The following is a 19,602-nucleotide window of genomic DNA, read 5'->3' on the forward strand; positions in this document are numbered from 1 at the left end:
TTCTCCCCTTCTAGACTCTAAGTTCATTTCGGACAGGGAACGTGTCTACTAAGGCCATTGTATTGTACTTTCCCAAGCAGTCAGTAGTGTGCTCTGTACACACTAAGCGCTCAGTAGATATCACGGCTTGGTCGACGCACCCAGTTCCACCCAGAGTGCCGAGGAGTCCCATCGGACTCCGGCAGATCCCCGGGCTGGGCGGGCCATGGGGCTGGGTGGGCCTCGTTGGTGTCGCTTGGCGGCCGGGCTCTTGCTCCAACGGGACATTTGCTAGTCATGGTCTTGCTTCTCAGGGGCACTAAGAGGCGGAGTGGTGACGGTGAGCCCGCGATGAACGGAGCTGGAGCGGAAATTTGCTATTGGTCCGGCTCTAGCTTGAGTCCAGGCCCCGGGCAGGCCCCGGCCAGGACTAGAGGCAGGGAGGGTTCTACCATCCGTCATCTGTTCAAACGAGATGCCTAAAGGGGTCTGAGACCAGTAGCTGGAAAACTCACCAGTCCCCAGGCCCCCCGCAACCACTCCCTCAGTCATAGAGAAGCAGCGTGGCCTAGTGGATCGAGCAGAGGCCTGAGAGTCAGAAGGAGCTGGGTTCTAATCCCGGTACTGCCATTTGTCTGCTGTGTGACCTTGGGCAAATCACTTCTCTGTGCCTCAGGTCCTTCATCGGTAAAGGAGCCTTATATGGAACAGCGACCGTGCCTAACCCAATTACCTTGTATCTGTACCAGTGCTTAAAACAGCGACTGGTACGTAGTTAAGCCCTTAACAAATATCATAATTATTATGCTCTGTGCCTCAATTATCTCATCTGTAAAATGGGGATTGAGACTCTGAGCCCCGCGTGGGTCAGGGACTCGGTTCAACCTGATTCGTTTGTATTCGGTGCTTAGTACCGGGTCTGGCAAAGAGTAAGCGCTTAACAAATACTGTAATTATTATTATTCATTCATTCATTCAATCATATCTACTGAGCACTTACTCTGTGCCAAGCACTATACGAAGCGCTTGGGAGAGTACAATATAACACCATTATTATTCCCCACCAATTCCCACCTGCCTCATCTTATTATTAGGTATTTATTAAGCTCTTCCTAGGTGCCAAGCCGAATCCAGGTAATAATGATAATTGCTGATTGATGTGTGACAAGCACTATGCCAAACACTGGGGTCAACGCGATCAGATCCCACACAATCCCTTTTGCACATGGGGCCCACAGTCCAAGTGGGAGGAAGAACGGATTTCAAAACTCCATTTTATGGATGAGGTAATTGGAAGAGCCATGATTAGAACCCGTGTCTCCTGGCTCTCAATCCTCCAATCCCACTAGGTCAGGCTGCTTCTTGAGCATTCTAATGATAGGTTATTATAATAAGCATTATTAAAATAATAAGCATTCCGAAGGCTAGCGCTAATGGTGAGGACAGTGATGGAGGACCAGGCATGGTGTAGTGGATAGACCCCGGGCCTGGGAGGCAGAAGGTCATGGGTTCTAATCCCGGCTCGGCCACTTGTCCGCTGTGTGACCTTGGGCAAGTCACTTCATTTCTCCATGCCTCAGTTACCCCCTCTGTAAAATGGGGATTGAGACTGTGAGTCCCACGTGGGACAGGGACTGTGTCCGACTCAATTTGCTGGTGTCCACCCCAGCGCTTAACACAGTGCCTGGCCCATAATAAGCACTTAACAATTACCATCATTATTATTATTGGTAAGGCTAGAGCAGTGATCAGGGAGAGCAGTTCTGAATGTACTTTCTAGTGGGAGCCACCAGGCACACATAATCCCTGTATCTGGGAGGCAGAGGGTGCTGGAGGAGACAGCACGGGGCAGAGAGCCAAGAGACCCAGCCCTGCCACAGCCCTGCCGCACGGCTTCGGGCGAGTTATTTAACCTCCCTGAGCTTCATCTGCTCACCTGTAAAATGGGAACGACAACAGCTGCCTCGCTCTGCCCCACCCACGTTGTGAGGACAAAAACGAGAAGCTGCATTTCTCCTTTTGGTTTGAAAAAATAAAGTTTCCAGCCACCTCAGGAGATGGCAGCTTGGGGTGCAGAGGAATAGAGCTAGGTGGTTCTCATGGAAACCAGGTGGAAAATAGCTGAAGGGAACATCGGAGGAAGCTGAATAATAGTGACAGGTAGATGCTAATTAGCAATCAGAACTTAATTGAGATTTAACAGCTGTTTCCCACCCCAGTTACCGGGAGGGAGGCTGAGAAGACGATGAAAATCGCCCAAGATCTGTTGTCTGCTTTCTGACGTTGGAGCTTCTGAGCGAGCGGGGAGATTAAAGGGGGTTGAGATTGTGCAGATGACCGGGGAGATTAAAGAGGGTTGACACTGTGCAGCTGACCGGCCAGGTAGGTGGTCAACTGCTCAAGAAAGAGGGGGAGTCAGGCTGGACGGATGCACGGTAGGTGGGGGGAGGTGGGTCAGAGGGGCTGGAGGTGAAGGCAGCGATCCAGCGCATGGGGAGCTGGGTGAAAGGGCAAGTGGTCAAGCCTGGGGGAGGCAGCCTGGTGTTTAGTACAGTGCTCTCCACACAGTGGGTGCCACTACAGTGCCCTGCACATGGCAGGGGAAACAGGGTGGCTTAGAGCACAGGCCTGGGAGTCAGAAGGACCTGGGTTCTAATCCTAGCTCCACCACATATGTGCCACGTGACCTTGGGCAAGTCACTTCCCTTCTCTGGGCTTCATTTCCCTCATCTGTAAAATAGAGCTACAACTGTGAGCCTCATGTGGGAAAGGGACTGTGTCCAACCTGATTAACTTGTATCTACTCCAGTGCTTAGAACAGTGCTTGGTTCAAAGTAAGTGCTTAACAAGTACTACAGTTATTATTATTAGGTGTCCAGTTCAGGTCTTTTGATGATATCCCTGACTATCCCGGCAGTGCTCCAGCCTGGACCATTCATCCTCAGATCCATTTGAACCCCCTTGAAGCTACTGGTCCTTCCTGCCTGCCCGGCTCCTGCGGGGTGAGTTTCCACCCATTTAACCTCCTGTTTTGGCCCAGGGCTGGAACTGGTCTGTGCCAGGTCTACTGGGACCCCAGACCTCCATCCCAGCACTCTGTTTCCTGGAGATTGCCAAATGAAATGCCAGTGAGGGAGCTGGTCGGAGTCCTCCATGAGATTTCCCCTTGGCCAGACAACCTGCCCACAGCCGCTCTGTGGGTGTCCCCCGCGGCAGCACTCCCGCCGCTGTGGCCTGACCCCCGAAGAAGAAAACGTCCCGCTGATTCCATTTTAAATGATGTATCGGGTGAGATTGGCATAGCAAGCAATTGATCCCCACCGAGTCATGGCCTCCAAGGGGCTGGGGCGTATTACCACGCTGCAGGAGGGCCTGTGACTCGGTGAATGGGTGCAGACAGCGGGGTGATTTCTGAGCCGCACCAGCGCCCGACGCACAATTCGATCCAGACACCTAGCAGCTGCGGGAGAGGAAACGGCGGCGGACTCCGGGTTCTGCCTGCCAGGCGAAGGTGGAGACATTTGTGACTAAGCAGAGCCTTCAGATGAGCCATTGTCTCTGAGGCTCCACACACAGACACCCTGACGGGACTGCTCAGGGCCCTGGGGTCGAATGTAGAGCATCCTCTGGGCAGTCAGGCGATCAGTGATATTTAGTGAGTGTCTTACTGGGGGTGGAACCCTGGACTCTGCATCTATGGGATGCAGAGCCCTGGACTGAGCATCTACTTGTCACCCACTAGGTGCAGAGCCCTGGTCTGGATATCTATTGGACGCCTATTGAATGTAGAGCCCTGACCTGGGCATCTAGTGGCTGGAGTGCTTTGGACTGGGCACCTATTGTGCACCATGCATGATACTATGAGCTCAGACACGATGATAATGCCACGAGCCGGTCCAGAGCTTTCATTTTTCCATAGCACTTTTCTATTAGCTGCCTCACTTCTATCAGCTGCCTCACTTTGTCCTCACAAAATCCCTGAGGTAGAGAAAGGAGGCATTACTAGTCTCATTACTATTTAACAGAGACAGACACTGAGGCTGAGAGGCTAAAAACTCCCCCTCTAGACTTTAAGCTCATCGTGGGCAGGGAATGTGTCCGTTGATTGTTATAGTGTACTCTTCCAAGAGCTTCGTACAGTGGTCTGCACACAGGAAGCCCTCGACAAATACGATTGACGGACGGACTGATTGAGGTAGCTCAGCAGGCCAGGGGCAGATTTGGGACTAGAACGTGGGTCTCCCGACTCTGAGCATGGGACTCTTCCCAGTAGATTCCCAGACTCCCGGAGCAAGCAAGATACACACACACCCCTCCAGCCCCCGGCCGCCAGTTAACCACTCCTGTCCTGTTGATTCGCTTGGATCATTTAACCAAACAGGGGTCCGGAGGGCAGGGATGTTGGGAGGCCTCAGGGTCCAGGCTGTGGTATGGTTCTCTCTGAGGGGGGTCCCTCTGGGGGGGCCGATGCCCTTAGAGCAGCTCCGCCTTCTCTGGAGAGAGGCTGAGAGGCTTGCTGCCTCTCCACGTCCCCCAGCCGCCCGGTTTGGACATGTCGGTCCTGAGGGAGGGAAAAGTTCTCTCTTTGCACCACGCCAAAGGCACAATCCAGGTTCCAGAGGATGCCATTATGTCTCTCGGCTGCCCATTGAAATTCCCAAAGCGAGGGTGTTTCTTTTGGGGCTCCTGACCACCCCCATGCTTCAGAGAAGCTGCAACCCCTCCTTGGTCACTGTGATTCAGACTCGCTTTCAAATTTTTGTGTGCTGGGTCCCCCTGAGGCATGTCCTGAGGCAATTGCCTCCCGTAACATCACTGGAAGGGCCAGACCATATTAGTTACCTCACAAAACCTCCCTGGAGGACCGGGGCAGGGAGAATTGCCTCACAAAATGTTGCTGAAGAGCTGTGATGGGAAGTTAGACTCGGAGGGCCAAAACAAAAGAGTTTTCAACCAAAACCTCGCTGGGGAGCCCAGACAGGAAACCATCTCACAAAACCCTCACTGGAGGGTTCAGACAGGAAATTATCTCACAAAACCCTCACTGGAGGGTTCAGTCAGGAAATTACCTCACAAAACCCTACTGGAAGGTTCAAACGGGAAGTTACCTCGTTGGAAGGCCCAGACCAGAATAGTTTTCTCCCAAAACTTCATCGGAGGGCTCGGACAGAAAGTTTCCACAGATGACACTCCCGAACCTTCCAAGAGTGATTCTGAGATCGGAAGAGATGCTTTGTCGGCATAGCCAGCCACTGACGGAGCAGGCCAGCCTGACCCACCGTTCAGTGGGCGTTTGCTGGCCCTTCCGAACGCGAATGCTCCGAGCCCCTCCTTGCCAGCATTTTCCTCCAAGAGATGATGCAACGGAATCTCTGGAAAGGAAGCGTGGCCGAGTACAGACTCAATCTGGATGTAGAGATCACAGCAGCCCCACTGCTGTGGGACAGTGGGCCGGCAGAATGCTTGTTTCATGATGACACCTGACCGAAAAAGGGCCTCCAAACTGCCAAGGCAGTGAAGCGTTAGGCCCCCGGAGAACCAAGACATCGGCAAGGGGCTCTGCGGCGCCATCACAACAGCCCCGTGGGAACGGGAAACTCCACCCACGTTCGCCAACATAAACCGCAAATGGCATTTCTCCATGATGTCGTCTAACGGGCAGCCATCGAGACATTGGACCCGGCCAAGCAGAGTCACTGAGCTTGATCTGATGTGGAAATTAAAGTGTCTACTTGAAGCCAAATTTCTACTGCACCAACACGATCCCCCTAGGACTCGGGAGGCTTGCAGAAACCCATACTGCGACATTCAATTGTATTAATTGAGTGCTCACTGGGCGCAGAGCACTGGACTAAACACTTGGGAGAGTACAATACAGCAATAAACAGACACACTCCCGGATCACAACGACCTTACAGTCTAGAGGGAGAGACATGCAAAGTGACTTAAGATGTATATGCGATGGGGTGAAATGTCAGAGAGGATGAGATACGTGGCAAGGGGCATTGTTATGAAACCCCCCGAGAATAAAAATAGCTCCAGCCTCCCCCCCGCCTCACCAGTTCTTTGGAGGAGACTTCATTCATTCAATCATATTTATTGAGTGCTTACTGCGTGCAAAACACTGTATTCAAGTGCTTGGTAGAGTATGATATAAGAGTAAACAGACGTGTTCCCTGCCCATAACAAGCTTACAGTCCAGAAACGAGCTTAGGAGACGACATTCAAGTTTCAACGTTCTCCTCCCTACGTCCTCTACTGATGAAGACAAGACCCTGAAAAGCACAGAAAGCCTTTCACCAGGTGAAGATGGGACCCTTGTCCCAGTAGTGAGGAAGTCCCGGCGGAGGGCAGCGGGCACAGACGAGGGGGCCCACCAGCTGAGTGCCCGGCCCAGGCAGGATCGCGGGTCTCTTCAGCCCCTCCGCTCACAGAGGGGACCGGCCCTGTGGGTGCCGCCCTGTTTGAATCGAGGCGCATCGGTCCAAGGTCATCCAAAGAGTAAGGCAACGTGGTCGACGGCAAACGGAAGAATGCCCCCAGACTGGCTCGTTGGACGGATCGCTTTTCGGGGAGCTGGGTGAAGCTTGGTGTGCGTCCCTCCTGGGGTTGCCCACCGTCGGGTCAGCTCCCCACTGGGTGACCCGGACCCCCGGGCCCGACCTGGAAGGTTTAATCTTGGTGGGGACGGTTAATTCCCTTCTGCCCTCTGGCCCTCCCTGCCGCTCCATTGCCTTTGAAATGCCCGGATGGCCGCTCCGGGGCATCAGCCTCGGACGGGCCCCAAGGAGAAGAAGGGTGGGTGAGCTGGTCCTGCTGGGGAATGGGCCCATCTGTTATCTCTGGGTCCCCACCCCCCACCCCTGGATCCCCCACTGGTTCCCTCTGTTCCTGGGAGGCAGCTTCCCGCCTGGGCCCGCTGACCGCTGTCCGGAGCCTCCGCTGAGCGGAGATGCGGGGCCCGGTGCCTGGTGCCCACCGCCCAGAGCCACCGCTGAGTGGAGACGCGGTGTCATGGGCACGGTGCCCGCTGCCCGGAGCTGCCGCTGAGCAGAGGTGCGGTGCCTGGTGCCCACTGCCCAGAGCTGCCGCTGAATGGAGATGCGGTGCCCGGTGCCCGCTGCACAGAACCGCAGCTCCCCCTGGAGGCTCTCGGGGCCGGCGGCTCCGCCCCGTGCCCTTCGGGTGCCCCCCTCCCCCACCCCCTCCAGCTGCCCCCCTCGCCCAGGCTGCCCAGCGCCCCATCCCCAACCTGGCCCCAAGATCACCCCATTTCCACCGCCAGCCTTCCCACTTAGGCCCGTCTCCCTTGCCCTCGGTAAACCAGGCGTGCCCATGGGCGTCCCCTAGCTGATCTTCAGCTGTTGGGGACAGGCACCGGCCTTTTTAGTGTTTCTTCTGTCCCTCGAACATCCACTGCAACGCAGAGTACTCAGCAGGCACCTAGTATAGAGCACAGGTCTGGGAGTCAGAAGGACCCGGGTCCTAATCCCTGCTCGTCTGCTCGTCTGCTGTGTGACCCTGGGCGATTCACTTCTCTGGGCCTCGGTTCCCTCGTCTGCAAAATGGAGATTACGACTGTGGGCCCCACGGGGGACAGGGACTGTGTCCGACCCGATTATCTTGTATCTACTGCAGTGCTTAGGACAGTGCCGTTAGACTGTGAGCCCGTGATTGGCACGGATTGGCTCTCTCTGTTGCCGAATCGTACATTCCAAGTGCTTAGAACAGTGCTCTGCACACCGTAAGCGCTCAATAAATATGAATGAATGAATAAGCTCTCAATAAATAAGACTGACATATTGTATTGTATAATAATAATAATGGTGGTATTTGTTAAGTGCTTACTATGTGCAAAGCACTGTTCTAATAATAACAATAACATTGGTATTTAAGCGCTTACTATGTGCCAAGCACTGTTCTAAGCGCTGGGGTAGATACAGGGTAATCAGGTTGTCCCACATGAGGCTCACAGTTTTCATCCCCATTTTGCAGATGAGGGAACTGAGGCACAGAGAAGTGAAGTGACTTGCCCACAGTCACCCAGCTGGCAAGTGGCCCAGCCGGGATTTGAACCCATGACCTCTGACTTCCAAGCCTGGGCTCTTTCCTCTGAGCCACGCTGCTTCTCTCTGCGTGCTGTGTGCTGAAGGCTCTCAGCTCAGCCCTCTCCGGACAGTTCCTTTATCATTTATTCATTCATTCAGGCAATCATACTTAGTAATGGCATTTATTAAGCACTTACTATGTGCAAAGCACTGTTCTAAACGCTGGGGAGGTTACAAGGTGATCAGGTTGTCCCACATGGGGCTCACAGTCTTAATCCCCATTTTACAGATGGAGTAACTGAGGCCCAGAGAAGTGAAGTAACTTGCCCAAAGTCACACAGCTGACAAATGGCTGAGCTGGGATTTGAACCCGTGACCTCTGACTCCCAAGCCCAGGGTCTTTCCATTGAGCCACGCTGCTTCTCGAGCACTTACTGTGCACTTAACTGTGTGCCCAGCGCCGTACTAAGCCCTTGAGAGAGTACAATACAACAATAAACGGACACATTCCCTGCCCACAGTGAGCTTACAGTCTAGTGGGTAGGAGACAGACATCAATTCAAATAAATAAGTTACAGATATGTACGGTAGCGCTGCGGGGCGGGGAGCGGGGAAGAAGCAAGGGAGCAAGTGAGGGCGACACACAAGGGAGTGGGAGAAGAGGAAAGGAGGAGCTTAGTCTGGGAAGGCCTCCCGGAGGAGATGGGCCTTCAATAAGGCTTTGAAGCCGGGGAGAGTATTCGTCCGACGGATTTGAGAGGGGAGGACGTTCCAAGCCAGAGGCGGGATGTGGGCTAGAGGTCAGTGGCCAGATAGGAGAGATCGAGGCACCGTGAGAAGGTTAGCATTAGAGCTACAAAGCGCGCGGGCGGGGTTGTAGAAGGAGAGAAGTGAGGTAGGAAGGGGTAAGGTGATTTAGCGTTTTAAAGCCGATGGCGAGGAGTTTTTGTCTGACGCGGAAGTGGATGGACAACCACGGGGGGTTCCGGAGGAGAGGGAAAACATCGGCTGAATGTTCTTGTAGAGAAATGATCCGGGCAGCAGAGTGAAGTGTGGACTAGAGTGGGGCAGGAGGCTGAGAGGTCAGCTAGGAGGCTGATGCGGTAATCCAGGCGGGATAGGACGAGGAAAGGGCGGATTTTAATGACGTTGTGAAGGTGGGATTTGGTGATGGATTGAATATGTGGGTTGAATGAGAGGAGTCGAGGATGACAACTGACTTCCAGGGTCCCCTCCGGTCGGTCAGCTGGGCTTTGGGCCCCCGGGGGCGTAAGGGGGGGGGCCCCTTTTCGGCCAGGCCGGGGGAAGTTCAAGGGTGGATCTCACGGCCGATCCCCAACGGCGGTACAGCCCGGGCGGGAGAAAGTGGGAGGGAGGAGGCCGCCGTCCTGCTTGGTCAGCCGCAGTGGTGAACCCACTGACCGGCTGGGGGAGGGGCACAGTGTTCCACGCCAGCTGCAAGATTAGGATTCAGCAGCCTCCTCGGATATTAAGATATCGGCTGCGGCAGAGGCTGCTGTTGCGGCCGTGGCTGCCGCTGCTATTATTAAAGATTTTACATCTCGCGGGCTCCCCACGGGATTGGAAGTGTAAATTAAGATACGCATTCGGAAGGCAGTAAATAAGCTCCCGGCCCATGCGGCGGTGGGAACAAGGAGGAGGTGGGAATGGGTTGCGGGGAGGAAGGCACCGCCGAAAATAGGGAGGAGGATGCAAAACAGGGCCTGGGCGCCCTCCCTCACCTTCCCGCCACGGTAACGGTTCGAGGTACGTCAGTCTGGGGTTAGCCCGGAGCCCGGCCCGTCAGTGACCCCTCCCCAGCCTCCTCTCCCTCCCTCTGGAGTCTGGGAGGTGTTGGTTACTGTTCCCCAGAATCCCCCAGATAATCTTCATCGTGCCACAGTCCTGGATCAAACAGAGGCCACGGGGATCTTTTCAAGCAGCCTCAGTGTCGGACCATATTATCTGTGAGCCCCGCAGGACAGGGATTACGCCTTTTACTCATGAATATTTGCCCGTCACGGTCCTCTGCAAGCAGTCGGTGCCTCACGCGGCAATCTGTAACCAGATAGAGCCCAATGCTGTGCTCTACGCACTGTTCTCTACGCAGAACAGATGCCCTCTCCAGTGCTCTGCACACAGTTGATGCCCAGTCCAGTACTCCACACGCAGGAAGAGCTCTGTACACTGCTCTGCACTGAGCATCCAATAAACATTTTTGATTGACCATTCCGGGCCATTTGAGAAAGAACTGATTGAGAAAGAAAAGATTGAGAAAGAACTCTAGACTGTGAGCTGTTATCTCGTACTCTCCCTGATCCTTAGTACAGTGCTCTGCGCACAGGAAGTGTTCACTGAAGACGACTGACTGATTGAAGGTGGAGATCAAGGTCAGAGATCACAATCGGTCTCCACTGAAGTAACCGTAGCTGTGCATTTCGAATCGGAGGTTCATCCCCACGGTGGAGAGTTCGGGGGTTCGACGGCTTCTCTAATGATGGGGCTGATTAGTGCGTCTGAGCACATGAGAAAGTGTGACAGAATGAAGATAAATTTTCCGCCAAGGCCAGTGAGAGATCAGCATGGCCCACGCACACACTATTCTGCGCACGCAGCTCCGCACACACCGCTCTGCACACCGTTCTGCAATGTTAGTGGTGTTTGGTCATCGGTACGCAGGGTGCCGGGGTTTGTGCTGAGTTCTAGCCAAGGGAGGGAGAGCTGCAGTCGCTGCCTTAGGTGGGTCGGGGAGGAGGAGAGGCAGGAGGAGCAGAGGTGGGGGATGAGCCAGGGCCGAGGCCGGATGGGTTCCCCTCTCTCTTTTCCCTTTGGTCTCCGGTTCTCTGGCCTAAAACTGGGATGGGAGCAAATTGCAACAGATAATGATAATAAAATAATAATGATGGCATTTGTTAAGCGCTTACTATGTGCAAAGCACTGTTCTAAGCGCTGGGGAGGATACGAGGTGATCGGGTTGCCCATTTTACAGATGGGATAGCTGAGGCACAGAGAAGTTAAGTGACTTGCCCAAAGTCACACAGCTGACAAGTGGCTGAACCGGGATTTGAACCCACGACCTCTGACTCCCAAGCCCGGGCTCTTTCCAGTGAGCCATGCTGCTGCTCTGATCAGGAGGTCCAGTAGGCCCCAACCCTGACCTCCGGGAGCCACAGTTTGCCTGCCTGAAAAGGCCCCACCCAGAACTTTATAGTACTTAAGAGAAGCAGCGTGGCCTTGTAGATAGAGCAGGGGCCTGGGTTCTAATCCTGACTCTGCCACATGTCTGCTGTGTGACCTTGGGCAAAGCACTTAACTTCTCTGTGCCTCAGTTGCCTCATCTGTAAAATGGTGATTAAGACTGTGAGCCCCATGTTGGGACAGGCACTGTGTCCAAGTTGATTAGCTTGGATCTACCCCAGTGCTTAGTACAGTGGCTCTGTGTAGTAAGTGCTTAGCAAATCTGCCGGGAGGGAGACTGGATGGGGGTCTCCAGAGGCAGTAAGTAAGCGCTCAATGAATCAGTGAAGTGCTCAGGAGAACGTTGTGCCCCACGATAAGGTCAGCCGGCTCGGAGCTGAAGGTGCCCCGTCCATCCGACCCTCGCGCCGTCATCGTCGTAGTGAAGCTGGGTTGGCCGGTTCTTCCGGCCCTGTTCCACCTACTCGATGCGGAGAGATCTGGGCGCCGGGGTCGGGATGTGCTTCCGATCCACCAGGAAGCCCAGGCTACGGGCCTCAGCGAGGCGGCTTGGCCGAGCAGATAGAGCACCAGGCTACGAGTGAGGAGAGACTACTCTCCGCTTGGCAGTGGCCTGATGGGTGACCTTGGGCCAGTCATTTAACGGTTCAGAACCTCAGGGTCTTCAACTGTAAAGGAGAAATGAGATCCCGCTCTCCCTCCGTCTCTGACGGGGAGCCCCGAGAGGGAAAGGGACTGTGCCTGAACTGATTACCTTATATCTATCTCAGCGCTTGGCACAGAGTAAGCACTGAATAAATATCATTAAAATAAAGCCGCCGTACGCTGATGAGTCTACTCTGGAGGCCCGGAGCCGAGGAAACGAGCAGATAACCACAAATCGCTCGACGGATTCGGCACGTTACTCTAATTCTACAGTATCCGCCCAAGGGTTTAGGGCAGCGCTCCGCACAAGCAGCGGATAGAGCACGGGCCTGGGAGTCAGAAGGTCAAAAGATCAAATTGTGGTATTTGTTAGGCGCTCACTATGTGCCAGGCACTGTACTAAGTGCTGGGGTAGATACAAGGTAATTGGGTTGGATATAATCCCTGTCCCACACTGGGCTCACAGTCTTAATCCCCATTTTACAGATGAGGGAACTGAGGCACAGAGAAGCCAAGTGACCTGCCCGAGGTCACGTAGCAGACAAGCGGCAGAGCCGGGATCCCGGGTCTTTCTGACTCCCTGACCCGTGCTCTGTCCACTAGGCCTCGCTGCCGTGTGCACAGCACCGAACTGAGCACTTGGGAGAGTACAGTAAACGGAGTTGGTTGACGTGTTCCCTGCCCACGGTGAGCTTACGGTCTAGAGGGGCGAGACAGACATTAATGTAAATAAATAAATTACAGAGATGTACCTGAGTGTTGTGGGGCTCAGGGTTGGGTGAATAAGGGAACGAATCCAAGCGCAAGGGTGACACGGAAAGGAACGGGGAAGAGGAAATGAGGGCTCAGTTTGGGGAAAACCCATCCAGTCGTGGGCCCTCTGACTCCCGCCTGGGCGGGCTGGGGTGGCGGCCCGAGGAACGGGACTGGCGGGAAAGGGCGGGTGATGCGCCCTGGCGATTAGGAAACCCAGAGCTCTCTCGTCACCGTAATTAACGTTGTCTCCTAATCTCTTCCCTCCGGGGAACCCTGGCAAGTCGTTCAACAAAACGTCACCCCACTTCTCCCCGTTCCCGCCAATGCTGGCGGCCTGGGATGGGCCGTGGGAGCCCGGGAGCCCCGCCTCCACCGCGGCCTCGAGCTCCCACAGCCCCAGCCCACCGGTATGGCTACCCCACTGTCAGCTCCCTGAGGGCAGGGATCCGTGCCTACCAACTCTCTTAAACTTTCCCTAGCACCGAGCACGGCGCTCTGTACCCAGAAAGCCCTCCATAATTACCTTTGACTGATTGACTGCTCGATTGACCAGAATTCCACCAGCTTTCCATCCCCAGGCCTGGAAATTTCAGGGACCGAGAAGCCTGGCTGGGAAGGAGCGGACAGACTGACCGCCTCCGCCCCCGTGACGGAGGAACCGGGAGAATGAAGAGGTGGGCATGGGTACGGGGGCACGCGCGCGTGCTAACTGCCACTGAAGGGCACGGAAACCGAGGGAACTCAGGGTGAGGGGAAGAGCTGTCGTGCAAGGTCGAGTGGGAGAGGTTTGGCTCTTTGGTCAGGAAAGATGAAGGGCAAAAGAGGAGCCAGGGTTGAAGAGGAGCCTGGTCACGGTATTTGAGGTGGGACCACCGTGCGCTTTGGGATTCCATCTCCTTCCCGTGCCAGGCTGAGGTGGGACTGACCCCCGAGCTGTAGTGGGAACGGCGGTGACGGCAGGAGTAGGGGCGATCGGCCGTGGGGGCACAGCAGCCCCTTCTCCCACTGTAACTGGGCCCCTCACCCTGGGGAGAGGGGGGCCTCAACCGGTCCCCCCAGAAACTCCCTGGCTGGCGGGGAGGTCCGGCTCGGGCTCGGCCTCCGTGGCCGCCTGGCCTCCCCGCCGTGGTTAGGCGGGGAAGAGTTGCCAGGTGCCTGTGGCGTGGGCAGCGATGGTCAGTTGAGGAGGGGGGATCTACTCCAGTGCTTAGCACGGTGCCTGGAACGTAGTAAATGCTTAACAAAATACCACAGTTATGATGTCTGTCTCCCCCGTTCCAGACCGCAAGGCCGGTGTGGGCAGGGATCGTCTCTCTTTACTGCCGAATTGTACTTTCCAAGTGCTTAATACAGTGCTCTGCACCTAGTGAGTGCTCAAAAAATGGGATTGAATGGTTATTTCCCGGTCATCCAGGCCCGGGCCTGGGAGGAAGAAGCGTGGCCACGGACTCCTTGAAGACCAGGACCCCCACGTCCCAGATTGGCCTTGCAACCCCCCACCCGCCCTCACACCCCCGGCCCCTTGGGAGGCCGCGGGCATCTTTGCGTCTCCGATTCTCCTCCATCTCGGGGATGGCTGTGAGGCGCCAGTGAGGACGGGGACATTAGGGCTTCGCGCTTCTATTCTGAGGAAGTCGTCTCTCTCCGGCTTAACTCCGAGCTGACGGAAATAATGTTGAACATCTGCAGGAGATAAAACAACCAGAATTCAATTTCCCTCCGCACAGACTGAGCCCCATCCTTCTGTCACTTAGATGAAAGGACACGGAGATTTTCTCTAATACTCCCTTCGAAAGGAGTTCCGGCAGTCCCGGGCAGAATGCGCCACCCCCACAGGACTGAAACCTCCTGGGGGGCAGACACCGGGTCATTCATTCATTCATTCATTCATTCATTCATTCGTACTTATTGAGCGCTTACTGTGTGCAGAGCACTGTACTAAGCGCTTGGAAAGTACAATTCAGCAGCAAATAGAGACAATCCCTGCCCAACAACGGGCTCGCAGTCTAGAAGGGGGGAGACAGACAGCAAAACAAGTAAACAGGCATCAGTAGCATCAATATAACTAAATAGAATTATAGATATATGCACATCATTAATAAAATAAATAGAATAATAAACATGTCCATATATACGCATTCATTCATTCAATAGTATTTATTGAGCGCTTACTATGTGCAGAGCACTGTACTAAGCGCTTGGGATGAACAAGTCGGCAACAGATAGAGACAGTCCCTGCCGTTTGACGGGCTTACGGTCTAATCGGGGGAGACGGACAGACAAGAACGATGGCACTAAACAGCGTCAAGGGGAAGAACATCTCGTAAAAACAATGGCGACTAAATAGAATCGAGGCGATGTACAATTCATTAACAAAATAAATAGGGTAACGAAAATATATACAGTTGAGCGGACGAGTACGGTGCCGTGGGGATGGGAAGGGAGAGGTGGAGGAGCAGAGGAAAAAGGGGAAAATGAGGCTTTAGCTGCGGAGAGGTAAAGGGGGGATGGCAGAGGGAGTAGAGGGGGAAGAGGAGCTCGGTCTGGGAACGCCTCTTGGAGGAGGTGATTTTTAAGTAGGGTTTTGAAGAGGGAAAGAGAATCAGTTTGGCGGAGGTGAGGAGGGAGGGCGTTCCGGGACCGCGGGAGGACGTGACCCAGGGGTCGACGGCGGGATGGGCGAGACCGAGGGACGGCGAGGAGGTGGGCGGCGGAGGAGCGGAGCGTGCGGGGTGGGTGGTAGAAAGAGAGAAGGGAGGAGAGGTAGGAAGGGGCGAGGTGACGGAGAGCCTCGAAGCCTAGAGTGAGGAGTTTTTGTTTGGAGCGGAGGTCGATAGGCAACCACTGGAGTTGTTTAAGAAGGGGAGTGACACGCCCAGATCGTTTCTGCAGGAAGATGAGCCGGGCGGCGGAGTGAAGAATAGACCGGAGCGGGGCGAGAGAGGAGGAAGGGAGGTCAGAGAGAAGGCCGACACGGTAGTCTAGCCGGGATATAACGAGAGCCCGTAATAGTAAGGTAGCCGTTTGGGTGGAGAGGAAAGGGCGGATCTTGGCGATATCGTAGAGGTGAAACCGGCAGGTCTCGGTGACGGATAGGATGCGTGGGGTGAACGAGAGGGACGAGTCAAGGATGACACCGAGATCGCGGGCCTGCGGGACGGGAAGGATGGTCGTGCCATCCACGGTGATAGAGAAGTCTGGGAGCGGACCGGGTTTGGGAGGGAAGATGAGGAGCTCAGTCTCGCTCATGTTGAGTTTTAGGCGGCGGGCCGACATCCAGGTGGAGACGTCCCGGAGGCGGGAGGAGATGCGAGCCCGAAGGGAGGGGGAGAGGACAGGGGCGGAGATGTAGATCTGCGTGTCATCTGCGTAGAGATGGTAGTCAAAGCCGTGAGAGCGGATGAGTTCACCGAGGGAGCGAGTGTAAATGGAGAACAGAAGAGGGCCGAGAACTGACCCTCGAGGAACTCCAACAGTTAAAGGATGGGAGGGGGAGGAGGCTCCGGCGTAGGAGACCGAGAATGATCGGCCAGAGAGGTAAGAGGAGAACCGGGAGAGGACAGAGTCCGTGAAGCCAAGGTGAGATAAGGTATGGAGGAGGAGGGGATGGTCGACAGTGTCAAAGGCAGCAGAGAGGTCAAGGAGGATCAGAATGGAGTAGGAGCCATTGGATTTGGCAAGAAGGAGGTCACGGGTGACCTTAGAGAGAGCAGTCTCGGTAGAGTGGAGGGGACGGAAGCCAGATTGGAGGGGGTCTAGGAGAGAATGGGAGTTAAGGAATTCTAGGCATCGATTGTAGACGACTCGTTCTAGGATTTTGGAAAGGAAGGGTAGTAGGGAGATAGGACGATAACTGGAGGGGGAAGTGGGGTCAAGAGCGGGTTTTTTTAGGATGGGGGGGACGTGGGCATGTTTGAAGGCAGAGGGGAAGGAGCCCTTGGAGATCGAGTGGTTAAAAATAGAAGTTAAGGAAGGGAGGAGGGCAGGGGCGACGGTTTTAAGAAGGTGAGAGGGAATGGGGTCCGAGGCGCAGGTGGAGGGGGTGGCACTTGCGAGGAGGGAGGAGATCTCCTCTGAGGATACTGCAGGGAAGGATGGGAAAGTAGGGGAGGGGGTCGGTGGGGGGGAGGGGAGAGGCGGAGGGGTGACTCTGGGGAGCTCAGACCCGATCGTGTTGATTTTCGTGAGGAGATAGGTGGCCGGATCATTGGGGGTGAGAGATGGGGGAGGGGGAGGAACAGGGGGCCTAAGGAGAGAGTTAAAGGTCCGGAACAATCGGCGGGGGTGACGGGCATGGGTGTCGATGAGGGAGGAGAAGAAGCTTTGCCTGGCGGAGGAGAGGGCGGAGTTAAGGCAGGAAAGGATAAATTTGAAGTGTGTGAGGTCGGATCGGTGCTTGGACTTTTGCCAGCAGCGCTCGGCAGCTCGAGCATAGGAGCGTAGGAGGCGGACGGAGGAGGTGATCCGGGGCTGTGGGTCAGTGGAGCGAGAGCGGCGGAGGGAAAGGGGGGCGAGAGAGTCGAGATGAGTAGAGAGGGTGGAGTCGAGAGCGGAGACCCGCTCGTCGAGAGTGGGAAGAGAGGACAGGGCGGCAAGGTGAGGCGAGATGCTATTGGAAAGACGGATGGGATCGAGAGAGCGGAGGTCTCTGTGGGGCAGTAGCAAAGATACGCAAGTGCCGTGGGGCGGGGAGGGGGGTAATAATAATAATGTTGGTATTTGTTAAGCGCTTACTATGTGCCGAGCACTGTTCTAAGCGCTGGGGTAGATGCAGGGTAATCAGGTTGTCCCACGTGAGGCTCACAGTTAATCCCCATTTTCCAGATGAGGTAACTGAGGCACAGAGAAGTTAAGTGACTTGCCCAGCCACACAGCTGACGAGTGGCAGAGCCGGGATTTGAACTCATGAGGTAGAGCAGAGGGAGCGAGTCGGGGTGATGGGGAGGGGAGGAGGAGCAGAGGAAAAGGGGGGCTTAGTCTGGGAAACCTTTTTGTTTTACTTGGAATACAGCACTAAGCGTCCAGTACAGCACTCTACACCCAGCAGGGATCCGGTACAGTATTACTGCACTGTATGGAAAGCAGCGTAGCCTAGTGGAAAGAGCACGGGCCTGGAAGTCAGAGGATGTGAGTTATAATCCTGGCTCCGCCACGTCTGCTGTGTGTCCTTGGGCAAGTCCCTTAACTTCTCTGTGCCTCAGTTACCTCATCTGTAAAATGGGGATTAAAACCGTAAACGCCGTGTGGGACATGGACCGTGTCCGACCTGATTATCTTGTATCTACCCCAGTGCTTAGAACAGTGCTTGATACATAGTAGGTGCTCAACAAATACCACTATTATTATTGTTATTATTATTACAGCACTCTACTCTCAGTGCTTTCACACTGTAGGCGCGTGTTACAGTGCTCTGCATATAACGGAGGTAGCCTTTCCCTCTGCTCCTCTTCCTCTCCCTTCCCCTCCCCTCAGCACTGTACTCATCCGCTCAACTGTATATATTTTCATTACTCTACTTATTTTGTTAATGAGATGTACATCATCTTGATTCTATTTATTTGCCATTGTTTTCATGAGATGTTCATCCCCTCGATTCTATTTATTGCTATTGTTCTTGTCTGTCCGTCTCCCCCGATTAGACCGTAAGCCCGTCAGAGGGCAGGGACTGTCGCTATCTGTTACCGATTTGTACATTCCAAGCGCTTAGTACAGTGCTCTGCACATAGTAAGCGCTCAATAAATGAATGAATGAATAACAGGCAGCCTCATCAGTGCTCTGGACAAGCAGGACCCTCAGTTCATGGCTATCTTTTTTATATATACTATATGCTAAGCACTGTACTGAGCACCGGGATAGATACAGGCTAATCAGATGGGACCTAGTCCGTGTCCCACGTGGGGCTCATTTTACAGAGGAGGTAACTAAGGTACAGAGAAGTTGAGTGGCTTGCCCATGGTCACACAGCAGACAAAAGGCAGAGCTGGGATTCGAACCCAGGGTCTCTGACTCCGGGGCCTCTGCTCTTTCCGCTAGGTCCCGCTGTTCCTCGTGCAGAAAACACTCCATAAATACTTGGGTCCATTCGACCTGATCAACCCCAGCGGTCGGAACGGCGAGGGACCCGTAGTAAGCCCGGAACGGGTATGGTGATAATGATAATAATGCCGTATTGATTGTTGAAATCTAACTCTTCAGACGACCCTCTGGCTGTGACCTCTGGTTCACCAGTCTTTAACTGCTCGACCTGAAAGCCCGCGTCCCATTAAACTCGACTGCTGGATGGATTGATTCCCGACGTTGGGTGTGGAATTTTTTCCAGGTGCCCCAGCCTGGTTAAGGCGGCTGGCAGAGCTCGCTCCAGATGGATCTGCTGCCATCGGGTGGCCACGATGGAGACGCCAACCCTAGCCCACGTCGCGGCTCCCCAGAAAGGCCCCGCTTCGCGCCGGCCCGGCTCACCGCTCCCTCGCCGTCCCTAAGTCTTCCGGCTAAGAACCAGCTGGCGCTGCTCGACAGCTCCGGGGCCGACAGACGAAGCCCCGGAGGGTCACCTGTCCCATCCAGACTCCGCCCAGGAGAGTAGAGCCAGCGAGGCCCCTCGGACCGGGCCGGGAAGAAAGGCTACCTCTTTATTGTTGTTATTAGTCTTTAACCTCGAATGAAAAGGAAAGGGGCTGTCTGAAATCTGAGATTTCTTGAGTGCCTGCTCTGCGCAGAGCGCTGTGCCGCTTCCGACGGCGTGTAGGACGTCGGGTTGGGCGGCCGGTGGTTGGGGGACGCTGGGCTGGGTGGCAGAGGACTCAAATCGGGGCCCGCACCCCTGCCCACCTCCCTCACCTCAACGCCTTTCCCCCAGTCTTGCTTAGATCAGCCCAGTTCCCACCACAGATCCCGCAGTCTCGACTGCCGCCTCCCGGGCCGGAGCCCATCCTGGCTAGAGAAACCCGAGAAGGAGAGATTCCCTCCGTCTCCCGC

At 54.9% G+C, this 19,602-nt stretch overlaps 2 long non-coding RNA genes across 3 annotated transcripts; one reads left to right on the forward strand and one right to left on the reverse strand.

The window, feature by feature from the left end:
* Positions 1-2,202: 2,202 nt before the first annotated feature.
* LOC114809012 lies at positions 2,203-19,400 on the forward strand. 2 transcript variants are annotated; one of them, XR_003756766.2, is made up of 3 exons: positions 2,203-2,361; positions 18,661-18,768; positions 18,947-19,400. It is a non-coding gene; the product is annotated as an uncharacterized LOC114809012 (long non-coding RNA). The 2 variants fall into 2 exon arrangements; XR_005659506.1 differs by lacking the exon at positions 2,203-2,361 and adding an exon at positions 13,101-13,300.
* LOC114809011 lies at positions 3,245-4,992 on the reverse strand. The gene is made up of 2 exons (XR_003756765.2): positions 4,822-4,992; positions 3,245-3,477 (listed from the first exon to the last, which is right to left on the reverse strand). It is a non-coding gene; the product is annotated as an uncharacterized LOC114809011 (long non-coding RNA).
* Positions 19,401-19,602: the final 202 nt, after the last annotated feature.

The sequence above is a fragment of the Ornithorhynchus anatinus genome, chromosome 1 (genome assembly GCF_004115215.2).
Source record: "Ornithorhynchus anatinus isolate Pmale09 chromosome 1, mOrnAna1.pri.v4, whole genome shotgun sequence".
Taxonomy (NCBI): Eukaryota; Metazoa; Chordata; class Mammalia; order Monotremata; family Ornithorhynchidae; genus Ornithorhynchus; species Ornithorhynchus anatinus.